The 16,295-nt window shown below is 43.7% G+C and overlaps 1 long non-coding RNA gene across 1 annotated transcript in view; it reads left to right on the top strand.

Annotated features, from left to right (window-relative positions):
* The first annotated feature begins 294 nt into the window (after positions 1–294).
* The window catches only part of LOC143998356 (uncharacterized), a 277,732-nt gene continuing 261,731 nt past the window's right edge, over positions 295–16,295 (top strand). The window contains exon 1 of the long non-coding RNA XR_013277877.1: positions 295–591. This is a non-coding gene — a long non-coding RNA (uncharacterized LOC143998356). The remainder of the gene's footprint in view (positions 592–16,295) is intronic.

Here is a 16,295-nt window from a genome sequence, read left to right as displayed (position 1 = left end):
TACAGGGAGGAAAGATCTTAGGGGGTGAGGAAAGATTTTGAGGTGTGTGTGAAGACTTATGCTGGGAGGAAAATTTTTGTAAGGGGGAGAATATTTGTGCTGCGAGCATGGGTGTCCGCAGGTAGGGGCAAGGGGGTCAAGTGCCCCCTCCCCCCCCGGGGCTGGTGCTACCTATAGGCAAGTGTGCATATCGATTGGGGAGCCGCACTGCATTTCCCAGGGCCGAGAAGAAAATACACAACATGTAGTGTGCGTCAGGAGTGATGGTGTTTGCGGCCCCTGAGCTGGGGGGAGGCAGCGCAGCCAGTAACTGGAAATACAAAACTCTCCCGCAGCTGCCTGTCACCTTTCACATGCCGCAGACAGCGTCTGCTAATGCTCAGCCTGACCAGATCACTAATGACTTATCTCCTCTCCTCCTCCTCGGCTTGGGCTGCTGGCCGTGTGGGCTTTGCCTAGATATGTGTGAGAGGCCCAGCGCTCCCTTCTAGATAGTGTCCCAGAGAACACACACTGCATGGGGCCCCAGCCTCATCTGGGCTGCTTGTCAAGTGCAGAAGTTGTTGGAGCCTTCCATCTGCCTTTTCTGAGGTTAGTAATCCATTTAATTCTCTCTAATGTCATCTGAAGCTTGTAATATAGAAATTGATTGGAGGGGTGTTCTCCATACTAATGATTGTGTGTGTATGGGGGTGTAATGTGTCTGTGTGTATGGGGGTACAATGTATCTGTGTGTAATCTGTGTGTATGGGGGGAGTAATGTATCTGGGTGTGATATGTGTGTATGGGGGGGTGTAATGTATCTGTGTGTATGGGGTGTAATGTATCTGGGTGTGATATGTGTGTATGGGGGGGTGTAATGTGTCTGTGTGTATGGGGTGTAATGTATCTGGGTGTGATATGTGTGTATGGGGGGGTGTAATGTATCTGTGTGTATGGGGGTGTAATGTATCTGGGTGGGATGTGTGTATGGGGATGTAATGTATCTGGATTTAATTTGTGTATATGGGGGTGTAATGTATCTGGGTGTGATTTGTGTGTATGGGGGGTGTAATGTATCTGTGTGTATGGGGGTGTAATGTATCTGGGTGTGATATGTGTGTATGGGGGGTGTAATGTATGGTGTAATCTGTGTGTATGTGGGTGTAATGTATCTGGATGTGATATGTGTGTATGGGGGTGTAATGTATCTGGATGTGATATGTGTGTATGGGGGGTGTAATGTATATGTGTGTGGGGGTGTACTGTACCTGGGTGTGATATGTGTGTATGGGGTGTGTACCCCCATACACACAGATAGATTACACCCCCATACGCACAGATACATTACACCCACATTCATTACACCTTCATACACACAGATACATTATTATATTATTATTATATGCGATTTATATAGCGCCTACAGTTTACACATCGCTTTACAACGTATAGTGGGGACAACACAATTACAGTACAGTTCAATGTAATGTATCTGGGTGTAATCTGTGAGTATGGTGGTGTAATGTATCTGGGTATAATCTGTGTGTATGGGGGTGTAATGTATCTGTGTGTATGGGGGTGTAATGTATCTGTGTGTATGGGGATGTAATTTATCTGGGTGTAATGTGTGTGTATGGGGGTGTAATGTATGTGGGTGTATGGGGGTATAATGTATCTGTGTGTATGGGGGTGTAATGTATCTGTGTGTATGGGGGTGTAATATATGTGGGTGTATGGGGGTGTAATGTACTGAATGACATATCAATATGGATGTCACACTACTTCCTCAAAACTCAATCTTTCTAAAACTGAACTTGTTATACTTCCTCCTTCATGGTCCCCCGTGACTTCATCATTAATATCGACAACACAACCTTTGGTCCCTCAACACATGCCAGGGTCCTGGGTGTAATCTTTGACTCTGACCTCTCCTTCGGCCCCCATATCCAATCACTGGTTAAATCCTGCCACCTTAACCTCCACAACATCTCCAGAATTTGACCATTCCTGACTAATGACACCACAAAGCAACTTATTCACTCCTTGATTATTTCCCACCTTGACTACTGCAACTCTCTCCTTAATAGCTTACCCTTATGCAGGCTATCCCCCCTTCAGTCCATTATGAATTCTGCTGCTAGACTAATACACCTCACTGACCGATCCATGACTGCTGCCCCTCTCTGCCAATCCCTTCACTGGCTCCCTCTACCCTACCGTGTAAAATTAAAAATGCTAACCATAACATACAAGACCATTCACAACATCGCCCCCATCTACATCACCAACCTCATCTGCAGATATCACCCAAATTGTCCCCTCCGCTCCTCCCAGGACCTCCTGCTTTCTAGCTGCCTTGTTACCTCCTCCCATGCTCATCTTCAAGACTTCTCCAGAGCCTCTCCCATGCTCTGGAACTCCCTGCCCAGTATATCCAATCAGCCCCTACCCTGTCCACCTTTAGGAGATCCCTGAAAGCTCATTTATTCAGGGAAGCCTATATCACACCCACCTAACTGTCCCTGAGCCACCCCCATCAAATCATTCTCTGCAGCTATTACCGTTTGTACCACCCCGTCCCTTTAGAATGTAAGCTCTACAAGCAGGGCCCTCCTATACCTTTTGTATTGAACTGTACTGTAATTGTGTTGTCCCCACTATACGTTGTAAAGCGATGTGTAAACTGTAGGCGCTATATAAATCGCGTATAATAATAATATAATAATGTATCTGTGTGTATGAAGGTGTAATGAATGTGGGTGTAATGTATCTGTGCGTATGGGGGTGTAATCTATCTGTGTGTATGGGGGTATAATGTATGTGGGTGTAATGTATCTGTGTGTATGGGGGTGTAATGTATCTGTGTGTATGGGGGTGTAATGTATCTGGGTGTAATCTGTGAATATGGGGGTGTAATGTATCTGGGTGTAATCTGTGTGTATGGGGGTGTAATGTATCTGTGTGTATGGGTGTGTAATGTATCTGGGTGCAATCTGTGTGTATTGGGATGTAATGTATCTGTGTGCATGGGGGTGTCATTTATATGTACTTTGTCCGCAGTCTCTGATTATCTCCTGTACCATGTCTGCAGCCTCTGACCGTCTCCTGTAGCATGTCTGCAGTCTCTGACTGTGATGACATTGTCAAAAAGGGGTGGAGCATGGGTGACCTTAAAATTACGCCTCCTCCTGAAAATCATTCTGTGGACACCCATGGCTGGGAGGGAGATTGCAGCAGATGGAGACATTTGACCTGGGAGGAGGGGTTAATTTCAGTACTTTTGTTTGGGGAAAGTATTGGCTTGCAAGGAATATTTGTTGAGAAGAGGAAGTAGGAGAGAGTATTGCTTGCAAGGGCAGGGGGGATTTGGCACTCCCCTGACCCCTGCACTGTGCACTCTGTGTGTTACACACCCCTGACCCCTGCACTCCTATACCTGGAACTATGTGCGTTACCTACCCCAAAACCTGTCACTGTGTGTTACGTGTTCCTGGCCCCTGCAATCTGTGTGTTACATACTTCTTTCCCCTGAAATCTGTGTATTATACACCTCTGATCTCTTAATTTTGCACATTATGCATTGCTGACTCCTGCACTCAGTACATTACACAGTCCTGATCCCTGCACTCTGTGCCCTACATACTCCTGGTCCCATGTGTGTTAGGTGTTCTTTGTCTTAACAGTTGCTGGTTGCTAAATAGTCCCTTATTATTTTAATGAGGTTCTTGTTTGAGATTGGCTCAGACAACGTTGTATATTTCTTGCAATTACCATGATCCACCACCAAACAACAAGTTCATGGTGATACCACATATTTGTAATGCTACCCCTGAAAGAACTGCTGGAATTCAGGCCTTTTCCCCCCACACAACACTCACAGCCAGGCAACAGGAATTTTTCCACACTCTCCGAGTTTGGGTCCTGTGTTTTTTGTGTTTATTTGGAAACATTGAACTTAGAGATACCCTGCACTTGAAGAATTGTAAATTCAAAACAGCAAGTGAGGACCTGCTAATGTCTCTGGCTACTCCAGGCCAAACTGTAGAGCTGAGCTACAACAGTGGGAGTTATAATGCAGCAATAACAAAGCAACAAAGTTCCAAAAACAAAGGTACATTGAAGTGACAGCACCTGGCTGCTCTAGACTCAAAATAGAGGTATATATAGGTGCTCCTGACTGACTTTCTCTGCACTTAAGCTTCTCCCTGGTCCCAGACATGTGAGGTATTGCACTTTATTTTCCTCTCTGTAGCTTTGGGTGTGGTGCTGGTTTATACTCACTCAGTACACTTTAAGTAGATTTTCAAATCGTAAAGCTGCTGCACTGCCTCTCTGTTGGGCAGGCTGTTCCTAGCTTGGCTTGGTGTCTGCAGCTAAGCCTAGCTGAGACTGCGCTGAGTGAAGACTTGAAGCATCCCCTTTCTCTCTCTCTCTCTTACTCTTTCTTCTGCCCCGGGGCAGAACCCCTAGCACAGGGGTTTCCTCCAGACTACTGAACCCCTGGTTCTCCTCCTAGACTGCCAGGCTTCTGAGTATGTATGGCTTGTTTTGCAACCCTTCTGGGCCTTGCCTCTCCGGGGATTGATGAACATTTCATAAATATTCAGGCTGCAGCCTGTCCCTCCACCCACTGTATCCTGGAACTATCCAGAAAGTTCCAGAAAACAGTGTGAGGTGACAGAGCCACAGTTTTTGAATCACTGCACAGCCTCCTAACAAAAGTAACCCATGCTCCTCTGCCTACAGGGGGGCCAAACTAAACTACCTACTTTAGCAACAGTGAGGGTGCTACAGTACACATGTATGCATTTTTTCTGACACTAACACTGGCACTGATGCTGACCTTAATCAATCCTTGATCTAGCTATTTTATCTTTATTTTTTTTATTTTTTTACTGACTTACAAACTCAGCATATTTGGGGATTCGGGGTCTTCTAATTCTGCGCTGTCCCAATGTAGCTTATTATGGGAGGTTTCAATTGTGCACACTGACACCAATGTGGCTTATTAGGAGAGTTCTAATTGTTCATATTGACACCAATGCAGCTTATTTGGGGAGGGGGTTCTAATTGTGAACACTGACATTGAGTACGCTTCTCTGGGGGCTTTATAACTGTACACACTGACACCAACAATGCTTATGGTGGGGGTTATTTTTGCCCGCCAACATGAGGGGGACATTGTTCCTTTTAGATTTCAAGGTTTTTAGGGTCAAGGTTTGCAATAGGCTGTTAAGCATAACATTTCTAATGGTAGAAAATAATTTTCTAGTTAAAGTTCTGTGTTACATGACTGTGATACTACAGTCAAAGAAAAAAAATGATGTTTGGGTCAGCGCCGAAAATAACTACTCGAAGCAAGTGATCTCTAAACCAATACCAGCCACAGTTATAGTGTGTACCAGTGTGAACACAACTTGATATTATTCAGAAATGAACCACGCTAGCCATAAATCCCATTCCATGTGATAAACAAATATAGGTACCATATAAAGTGCTTAATATCTTATAAAGAGTATGGACAAACAATATTTTTTTTGACCAAAAAATTATATAAAACAATATAAAAGTATAAAGGTTTCATTCATTTAAGCCCACAGTGCATGTGCGGGTGCTTAATATAAATTGATACAAAGCTTAAAGAAGCTATACCAGCGTCATTGTGACACAACTTCCGCCGACGCCATCTTTGGACCGGGACCCAAGCCACACTTTCCAACATGGAAGCAACAGGGTTGGCCCCATTTACAATTAATGCTGTACACACCAAGTGCCAACTGGCATTATGACAAGTGAGTGTAACTCCATACCTTTATAGTTTCATAGTTTCATAGTTAGTAAGGTTGAATAAAGACACCAGTCCATCCAGTTCAACCTGAGTGAGTGTCTACAATTGTCCCTATCCCCATACATTGCACACTCACATCTGTCCCTACACTCAATGAGCCCACAATCCAAGGTCCCCATTCATATACTAGGGCCAATTTTGGACAGAAGCCAATTAACCTACCTGCATGTCTTTGGATTGTGGGAGGAAATCGGAGTACCTGGAGGAAACCCACGCAAGCACAGAGAGAACATGCAAACTCCAGGCAGGTAGTGTCGTCGTTGGGATTCAAACCAGCGACGCTTCTTACTGCTAGGTGAGAGTGCTAACCACTACACCACTGTGCCACCTAATCTATCTAATACGAATTTTAAAAACTATTTTATACAAAGAGCTTCCCTCTTATTATTCTCCTCTGTTATGATTGGGTTTCCAGCATTGGGCAAATCCAGCACAGGAGACATTGGATTTGAAAGAGGACGTGTTCCACAAGCGCATTTGACCATACTAGCAATAGTTGGTCATATACTGTATATCTGGTGAGTACCAATCTATATAGGGCACTACATGCATGAGTCAGATCAAGCACCAATGCTGAATATTTAATTTATATGGAGCACCTGCACATGCACTGTGGGCCTAAATGAATGGGACATTTATATTTTTATATTGTTTTATGATTTTTTTTTGTCCAAAATATATTGTTTATTCACACTTTTTATGAAATATTAAGCACTGGTATGGTAACTATATTTGTTTATCACATGGAACGGTATTCATGGCTAGCGCTGTTAACTACTGAATAACATGACTGTGGTAGTTGGGTTCACTAGCATTTTATTTTTCTTTACGTTTAGGGGCGGGCCCCTTAACCACTTGCTTACTGGGCACTTAAACACCCTTCCTGCCCAGACCAATTTTCAGCTTTCAGTGCTCTCACACTTTGAATGACAATTACTCAGTCATGCAACACTGTACCCAAATGAATTTTTTGTCCTTTTTTTCCCACAAATAGAGCTTTCTTTTGGTGGTATTTGATCACCTTTGGGGTTTTTTATTTTTTGCGCTATAAATGAAAAAAGACCGAAATTTTTTAAAAAAAGGGCAATTTCTTTGTTTCTGTGACAAAATCATGCAAATTATTAATTTTTCGGCATAAATTTTGGCCACCATTTATACTGCTACATATCTTTGGTAAAAATAACCCAAATTAGTGGATATTATTTGGTCTTTGTGAACGTTAGAGAGTCTACAAACTGTGGTGCGAATCATACAAAATTGATCACATCTGATGTACTGGTGGCCGATCTCATTTCTTGTGACCCGAACAAGTCAGGATAGTACAAATACCCCCCAAATGACCCCTTTTTGGAAAGTAGACATTCCAAGGTATTTAATAAGTTGCATGGTGAGCTTTTTGATGTTGTCATTTTTTTCCCACAATTCTTTGCAAAATTAAGATTTTTTCTTTTTTTATTTTTTTCCCACAAAATTGTCATTGTAATAGGTTATTTTTCTCACATGGCATGTGTATACCACAAATGACACCCCCCCCCCAAAAAAATCTGCTACTCCTCCTGAGTATTACAATACCACATGTGTGGGACTTTTTCACAGCCTGACCACATAGAGAGGCCCAACATGCAGGGAACGCCATCACGTGTTCTAGGAGCATAAATTACACATCTAACTTGTTGACTACCTATTACACTTTTGAAGGCCCTGGAGCACCAGGACAATGACACGTGGCACTGAGGACAGATGGCACTAATATGTGGCACTGATGACAGATGGCACTTATACGTGGCACTGATGACAGATGGCACTTATACGTGGCACTGATGACACGTGGCACTAATACGTGGCACTGATGACAGATTGCACTAATACGTGGCACTGATGACAGATGGCACTAATTTGTGGCACCGATGACAGATGGCACTAATACGTAGCACCGATGACGCGTGACACTGATGACAGATGGCACTGATAAGTGGTATTGATGACACGTGACACTGACAACAGATGGCACGTGACACTGACGGGTGGCACTGATGACAAATGGCACTGCTACGTGGCACTGATGACAGATGGCACTAATATGTGGCACTGATGACAGATGGCACTTATACGTGGCACTGATGACAGATGGCACTGGGGACAAATGGCACTGACAACAGGTGGCACTGGGGACAGATAGCACTAACAGGTGGCACTGGGGGCAGGTAGCACTGGGGAGGATGGCACTGGGGAGGATGGCACTGGACGAGGATGGCACTGGGGTGGATGGCACTGGGGAGGATGGTACTGGGGCGGATGGCACTGGGGGAGGATGGCACTGGGGGAGGATGGCACTGGGGGAGGATGGCACTGGGGCGGATGGCACTTTTTTTTACTTACGGCCGCTGCAGCCGTTCATTTCTCCCTTCTCACACGATGTCTGTGTGAGAAGGGAGAGCGGCGCTGAGAGATGATCTCATATGTTTACATATGAGATCATCTCTCATTGGATAGGCCGATCGCGCTGTAAACGGCCGCTGTGATTGGCCGTTTACAGCGATCTGTGACTGGCTGTGTCTGAGGGACACGGCCAGCACAGAACTTCCCTGATGCGCGCTCCCGGGAGAGCGCATTGCGGAAGTAAACAGGAGGACGTCCAGGGACGGCCTCCCGGCAGATGGCGTCCGCCCGAAGCCGTCTTTCGGCTATAGGGCGGGCGGGAAGCGGTTAAACAATTAGCTAAGACGTCCTAAGATTTCAAGTTTTGCCCCTGATCCTTGAAGGGGGGCATATACTAAGTCTATAAATATCTGGTTAAGATCAGCTCAGCTTACATGCGAAACAAAAGAACTTGCCATATTACAGAAGCTAAGAGTAAAATCTCTGCATGTTTACCAAATTTTTTTACAAAAATACATTTCATTTCAGACACAGTTGAGTTTTTTTTTGCAGTTTAACCACTTTCAGACCGGACCATTTTGCTGGTAAATGGCCAGAGGTCTTTTTACAATTTGGCACTGCGCTGCTTTAACTGGTAATTGCGCGGTCATGCAATGTTGTACCCAAACAAAATTTGCGTCCTTTTCTTCCCACAAATAGAGCTTTCTTTTGATGGTATTTGATTGCCTCTGCGATTTTAATTTTTTGCGATATAAACGTAAAAAGACCGCAAATTTTGAAAAAAAATGATATTTTCTACTTTTTGTTATTAGAAAAATCCAATAAACTCAATTTTAGTCATACATTTAGGCCAAAATGTATTCAGCCACATGTCTTTGGTAAAAAAAAGTCAATAACTGTATATTTATTGGTTTGCGCAAAAGTTGTCACATCTACAAACTAAGGTACGTTTTCTGGAATTTACGCAGCTTTTAGTTTACGACTGCCTATCTCATTTCTTGAGGTGCTAAAATGGCAGGGCAGTACAAAACCCCCCCAAATGACCCCATTTTGGAAAGTAGACCCCCTAAGGAAATTGATAAGTGGCATGTTGAGCCCATTGAATATTTTATTTTTTTACCTCAAGCGATTGAATAATGACAAAAAAAAATTTTTTTTTTTTTTTTTTACACAAAGTTGTCACTAAATGATATATTGCTCACACATGCTATGGGCATATGTGAAATGACACCCCAAAATAAATTCTGCTGCTTCTCCTGAGTACGGGGATACCACATATGTGGGACTTTTGGGAGCCTAGCCGCGTACGGGGCCCCGAAAACCAAGCACCGCCTTCAGGCTTTCTAAGGGCGTAAATTTTTGATTTCACTTCTCACTACCTATTACAGTTTTGAAGGCCATAAAATGCCAAGATGGCACAAAACCCCCACAAATGACCCCATTTTAGAAAGCAGACACCCCAAGCTATTTGCTGAGAGGCATGTTGAGTCCATGGAATATTTCATATTTTGCCACAAGTTGCGGGAAAATTACAAACTTTAATTTTTTATTTTTTTTTCACAAAGTTGTCACTAAATGATATATTGCTCACACATGCCATGGGCATATGTGAAATGACACCCCAAAATAAATTTTGCTGCTTCTCCTGAGTACGGGGATACCACATGTGTGGGATTTTTTGGGAGCCTAGCCGCGTACGGGGCCCCGAAAGCCAAGAACCGCCTTCAGGTTTTCTAAGGGCGTAAATATTTGACTTCACTCCTCACTACCTATTACAGTTTTGAAGGCCATAAAATGCCAAGATGGCACAAAACCCGCACAAATGACCCCATTTTAGAAAGTAGACACCCCAAGCTATTTGCTGAGAGGCATGTTGAGTCCATGGAATATTTTATATTTTGCCACAAGTTGCGGGAAAATTACAAACTTTTTTATTTTATTTATTTTTTTCACAAAGTTGTCACTAAATGATATATTGCTCACGCATGCCACGGGCATGAGCCTAGCCACGTACAGGGCCCCGAAAACCAAGCACCGCCTTCAGGCTTTCTAAGGGCGTTACAGTTTTGAAGGCCATAAAATGCCAAGATGGCACAAACCCCCCCCAAATGACCCCATTTTGGAAAGTAGACACCCCTAAATTTAGGGGTACACTAGTGAGACTAGGTAATAAATGGCGGGTGCCCTGAAACTATAAAAAAATAACTAACCAACCAGCGTCACCTGTAACAGTTATATGGTGATCACTGGTGAAAGGATTAACTAGGGGGCAATCAGGGGGCTTTATGCGGTAGTATATGGGGGTCCCTGGCGCTATAAAAAGCTGCGGCGAACCTAAATACCTACCTGCCTAACTAGCGTCACCTGTGACACTAATACAGCGATCAGAAAAACGATTGCTTATTAGGCTGGGTTCACACTGGAGCGATGCGGGAACGCCACGAATCCGCGGCAGGTTCCCGCATCGCATGCCTCCCGGCGGCAGTTCACACTGCCCTATGCGAACTGCTGGGAGTGTCAGTGAAATGTTAATGACACCCCCAGATCAGTTCGCATATCGCAGTGCGATCTGCAAACTCGGATCGCATGGTGTGAACACCCATGCGATCCGATTCTGCTGCGGACCAAAAAAAGGGTCCCGTGCGAGTTTGCGGAGGGTGCGGCGGGTGCGACACGAATTCAGCCATACTATCTGTATGGCTGAACTCGAATCGCACAGAGACCGGATGTGATTTGCACTGCAGTGCAGTGCGAATCACATCCGTTCTCATAAACCGCTGCAATGGGAATCCAGCCTTAGTGACACTGGCGACGGGGGGTGATCACGGGGTTAAACCTTTATTGGGGGGGTTAGGGGGGTACCTTAGAACTAAAGGGGGCTAACCCTAACTGCCCTAACATTTATTACAGTCACAAATGACACCCGCCGGGTGATCAGGGGGTTAAACCTTTATTAGGTAATAAATGGCGGGTGCCCTGAAACTATAAAAAAATAACTAACCAACCAGCGTCACCTGTAACAGTTATATGGTGATCACTGGTGAAAGGGTTAACTAGGGGGCAATCAGGGGGCTTTATGCGGTAGTATATGGGGGTCCCTGGCGCTATAAAAAGCTGCGGTGAACCTAAATACCTACCTGCCTAACTAGCGTCACCTGTGACACTAATACAGCGATCAGAAAAATGATCGCTTATTAGGCTGGGTTCACACTGGAGCGATGCGGGAACGCCGCAAATCCGCGGCGAGTTCCCGCATCGCATGCCTCCCGGCGGCAGTTCACACTGCCCTATGCGAACTGCTGGGAGTGTCAGTGAAATGTTAATGACACCCCCAGATCAGTTTGCATATCGCAGTGAACACCCATGCGATCCGATTCTGCTGCGGACCAAAAAAAGGGTCCCGTGCGAGTTTGCGGCGGGTGCGGCGCAAATTCAGCCATACTATCTGTATGGCTGAACTCGAATCGCACAGAGATCGGATGAGATTTGCACTGCAGTGCGGTGCGAATCACATTCGTTCTCATAAACCGCTGCAATGTGAACCCAGGCTTAGTGACACTGGCGACGGGGGGTGATCACGGGGTTAAACCTTTATTGGGGGGTTAGGGGGGTACATTAGAACTAAAGGGGGCTAACCCTAACTGCCCTAACAGTTATTACAGTCACAAATGACACCAATGCAAAAAAAAAAATGCAATTGGTGTCACTGTGACTGGGGGGGGCAGGGGTAATTGGGGGGGTGATCGGGGGGTGAAGGGGGGGTGTGAGTGTGCCTGGCATGTTCTACTGTGTAGTGTCGTGTTGGTGCAACTCACCGATCCTCTCTCCTCGGTGCCGGAACGAAAAATACCGACACGGAGGAGAGATTACATCACTTCCTCTCCTGTGTTTACATTACAGGAGAGGAAGTGATGTCACGGAGCATTTCTATTAGTCGGGAGCGATCGCGAGGGGGCTCCCAAACGAATGCTGACCGCCGCAGGCACCGGGGGGGGCCCGATCGGGCCCCCCACCCGCGGGAAGGCAGGGATGTATATATACGCCCATATGCCTGCCCGTGCCATTCTGTCGACGTATATCGTCGTGCGGCGGTCGGCAAGTGGTTAAAAAGGTCATGTATAGAGAAAAAAATTGTTCCTCCAATGTATCTGTAAAAGAACAGTCCCTCTTCTTTGCTTGGACTTTGTCTATTCTGACAAGAGATGGGTGCCTGTGACATCAGGTAGATGGATTGGAGGCAACTTGGCTAGTTATTGGTTAGGCTACCTGGAATATATGCCTGATATCCCAGACAACCATCCTATGTTGCACTGGACAGAATGAGGCTGGTTAGGCTGAGCAATACCTTTTGTAGTTGATATGCAATGGTAGGTCTTTCAATTGTGTTTTTTAAGCAACAATCCAACCCTGTTAAAATAACAGCAGGCTTTTCCTTTAAATTAGAACAAGAACAAAAAGCTAGCATTGAAAAAGAAATTAAATAAATAAATTTGGTGCTGACTACTGACCATAACAGCTGCCTTGCACTTCTGTCACAAGGAAGAGACGCATTAAAAAGGAAAACAGTGTTGAATTTGACCGGTAGAGTTCAATGTGCTGTAAATGGATCTAAGGATTTCATATTATAATCTGCAGCTACAGAGAACAAGGGAGCCGGGGAAAGAATAGGGTAAAAAACAGAAAGAATATGAAATCTGTAAATAGATGTAATGTATAAAGAGGACCAACTAATGTGTGTCTTTTCCGCCAGATGCCCCAGGCAGAATCTCTTGAAGTTGGATTTTGATTCAGCTGTCAGGATCTCTGAGTGGACTTGTGGTCATCATAATGATTGGCTGTGGACTCAGTGTATTATAAGATGATGAGAAAAGAGAAAGGTCATATTTATTCAAATGAATTTACCATCCATTAAGGTGAAATGGACATCCTCGTTAATCCAATTCACATCTTTTGTGTCATTTTTCTAACATACCATGGAGCTGGAAAAATGCAGTGATTTGTAAAATGCACAAGAACTCTAAGCAGTTTTTTCGTGATAGTTAATACAGGGTTACACTGTACATTAATTTGAACTTATCGAATGTTTTCAAAGAGAAGTTTAGTTATCTTTGCTGTTTTTACTTTTTTATTGCAAACTTCATTTAAACTACATGCTAGCATTTAGGAGAAAGGAAACAGCTTATAATCATTAGTTCAAGGATTCACCTGCTTGCCTGACCTGCAATGGAAGACTGAGGATGGGAAATGATGATATGCATGCTGAACATCACCAACATTAAACCTAGTGTCAAGCTCTCTGTTATGCAGGTCCATCCTTTCTTGAGGTGAAACCAAGACAGATAGTTAAGCCATTTAATAAAGTTTCATATTCATTAACAATACTTTAATTTTAAATATTTTTAATGTACAGTAAATACTTGTATATGTTTTTGTAATAGTATAAATGTAATCCTTTGCTTAAGGCTTTGGGTCTCCACAGCCCAATCAGCACAACCATAATGACTGCTCCAACTTTAACATATGGGAGAATCCTAAAAAAAAAAAAAAACCTTAAAAAATATCTTCTATGTTAACCTTCCACACTTTCAGGATCCTAAATGATTGGAAATTAGTAAGGTACATTGGTCTCTGATTTTGCCTGCCAACTACTGCTATAGAAGCAGAGGAGGTCCAAAGGAAGAAAGTGAGAGTGTCTAGGCCAGACATCAACCACTTTCTTATTTCTCTTGTAAACTTTGAGGGTCAGCTGCAAGCATTCACAACAAGTTGACAGTTTCCACTCTCTCTGTGCCTGAATAACAGGTTGCAGCTCCAGACTCTGTGTAAACTAAACAGCAGAGGTTCGGAGACAGCACTGCACATCACAGCAGGTCTGTCTGGCAGTTTAAAGCGGTAGTAAACCCGCTATTTATTTTAATTTTTTTAACACCTGCAAAGCAAAAGGCATAATGAGCTAGTATGCACCGCATACTAGCTCATTATGAGATACTTACCTTAGAACGAGGCCCCGACATCTGGCACGATCCACGCAGAGGGAGCTGACATGCTCCCTCTGCGTTTCTTCCGGGTATCGCGGCTCCGGCGCTGTGAGTGGCCGGAGCCGCGATATCATCACTCCCGCGCATGCGCGCGGGAGATTTCATTCCGGCCGGCCGGCCACTGCCGGATTTTCAGGCCGAGAATCCCCTTGTGCGCATGCGCCGCTGCAGTCAGCGGCGCATACCGAGGGGAATATCTCCTAAACCGTACAGGTTTAGGAGATATTTTTTTTACCTACAGGTAAGCCTTATTATAGGCTTTCCTGTAGGTAAAAGTTACAAAAATGAGTATACAACCACTTTAAAAGCAGTGTAGTGGGGGGGGGGGGACTACACTGAACTGCCATGCAGAAACCCATCTCTTTTGATCTATCTTGCTGGATACTTGGGTGGGTGGGGGGAATTCAACACCACAGATGAGCATCCCTGCATGGATTTCAATGGGACAAATGCTATGTGCACAGGACCCCCTGGAAGGGGTTAACAAACTGTTCTTCTGATAATAGATCTTTTTAAAGCCAACACTTTAGTTTTGTTGGATAGGGAAATTGGTTAAAAACCCTTGATTTTCTGTATTCTGGTCACGTATAAAAGTGGCATTACTTCTGTGACTATACATGACAGCTTCCCACGCTAAATTGCTGCTAAGAACACCAGTGGGTGCAGGCAGCACTGAGTCCTTAAAGTAGAACTATAGGCGAAACATTTTTTTTTTTCACTTTGGATAGAGTAAGGGAGGATTATAACCCCTTTTTGCCATCTGTATCCCATTGGGGAGATTTTCCTTCACATCCTGTCCCTAAGCCAAAACAGAAAGTGAAAGGAAGTCTCTACAAATTAAGGGAATCTTTTTGGGCCCCCCAGGTCACCAGGTTACCAGTACCTCTTGCCTACTTCCCATTGGAAGATTCCCCCTCTATTACTGCTGTGGGGACAAACCTATAATTTAGGATTTTCTTGTACTTTAACCTTTAATTATAATGATAAACAGAGTAAATATACCAAGCCATATAGGGAAAGGATCCGTGGAAAGTTAAAAGGAAAATATGTGGAGGTACCCCCATAATTCATGTCAGACCCTTCAGATCTGGTATGAATTTTAAGATGGACCCTATGCAAGACCCTCTCTTGTTGAGGGCATATGTTCTGGTATGATTCAGGAGGGGTGCATACACTTGCACACCCCTTTCCTGGCCTGCCCGACTGCATGCGTAAATAAGGCTTTAGTATGGATTTTTGGTGGGAACCCATGCTGTTTTTTTTTTACATTTTGTTTTTGCATTGTGTTCCCCATTAACCTTCTCAATACTGGGCACTTTTGCCCCATCCTGCCCAACCTAATTTTCAGCTTTTAGCACTCTCACACTTTGAATGACAATTACTCAGTCATGCAACACTGTACCCATATGACATTTTTATATTTTTTTTCACAAAAGCCTTCTTTTGGTGGTATTTAATCACCACTGGGTTTTTAATTGATAAAAGTAAGAGCATTTTGAAGAAAAAACACTTTTTTTAGTCTCTGTTATAAAATTTTGCAAATAAGTAATTGTTCTTCATATATTTTGACCAAAATTTATACTGCTACATTTCTTTGGTAAAAATAATCCAAATTAGTGTACCGTATATTATTTGGCCTGTGTGAAAGTTATAGAGTCTATAAGCTATGGTTCCTATCATTGAAAATTGATCAATCCTGATGTACTGACTGCCTCTCATTTCTTGAGGCCCTATAATGCCAAGACAGTGCAAATCCCCTCTAAATTACCCCTTTTTAAAAAGTAGACATTCCAAGGTAAGTAAGAGTCATGATGAGTTTTTTGAAGTTGTAATTTTTTTCTCACAATTCTTTGGAAAATAATTTTTCTTTACACAAAAAAATCATATTAACAAGTTATTTCTCACACATGGCATAGGCATAAGCATAATTGCAACTAAACCCCAAACACATTCTGCTACTCTTTAAGACCAGACCTCAATACTTTTGCTAAAAAAAATAACATAGAACTCCCAAACACTATATATTTTTTTTAGCAGAGGCCCTAGAG

The sequence above is a fragment of the Lithobates pipiens genome, unplaced genomic scaffold (genome assembly GCF_037356315.1).
Source record: "Lithobates pipiens isolate NorthernLeopardFrog02 unplaced genomic scaffold, aLitPip1_a1.2 Scaffold_19, whole genome shotgun sequence".
Taxonomy (NCBI): Eukaryota; Metazoa; Chordata; class Amphibia; order Anura; family Ranidae; genus Lithobates; species Lithobates pipiens.
This window is presented reverse-complemented; position numbering and strand designations above follow the sequence as displayed.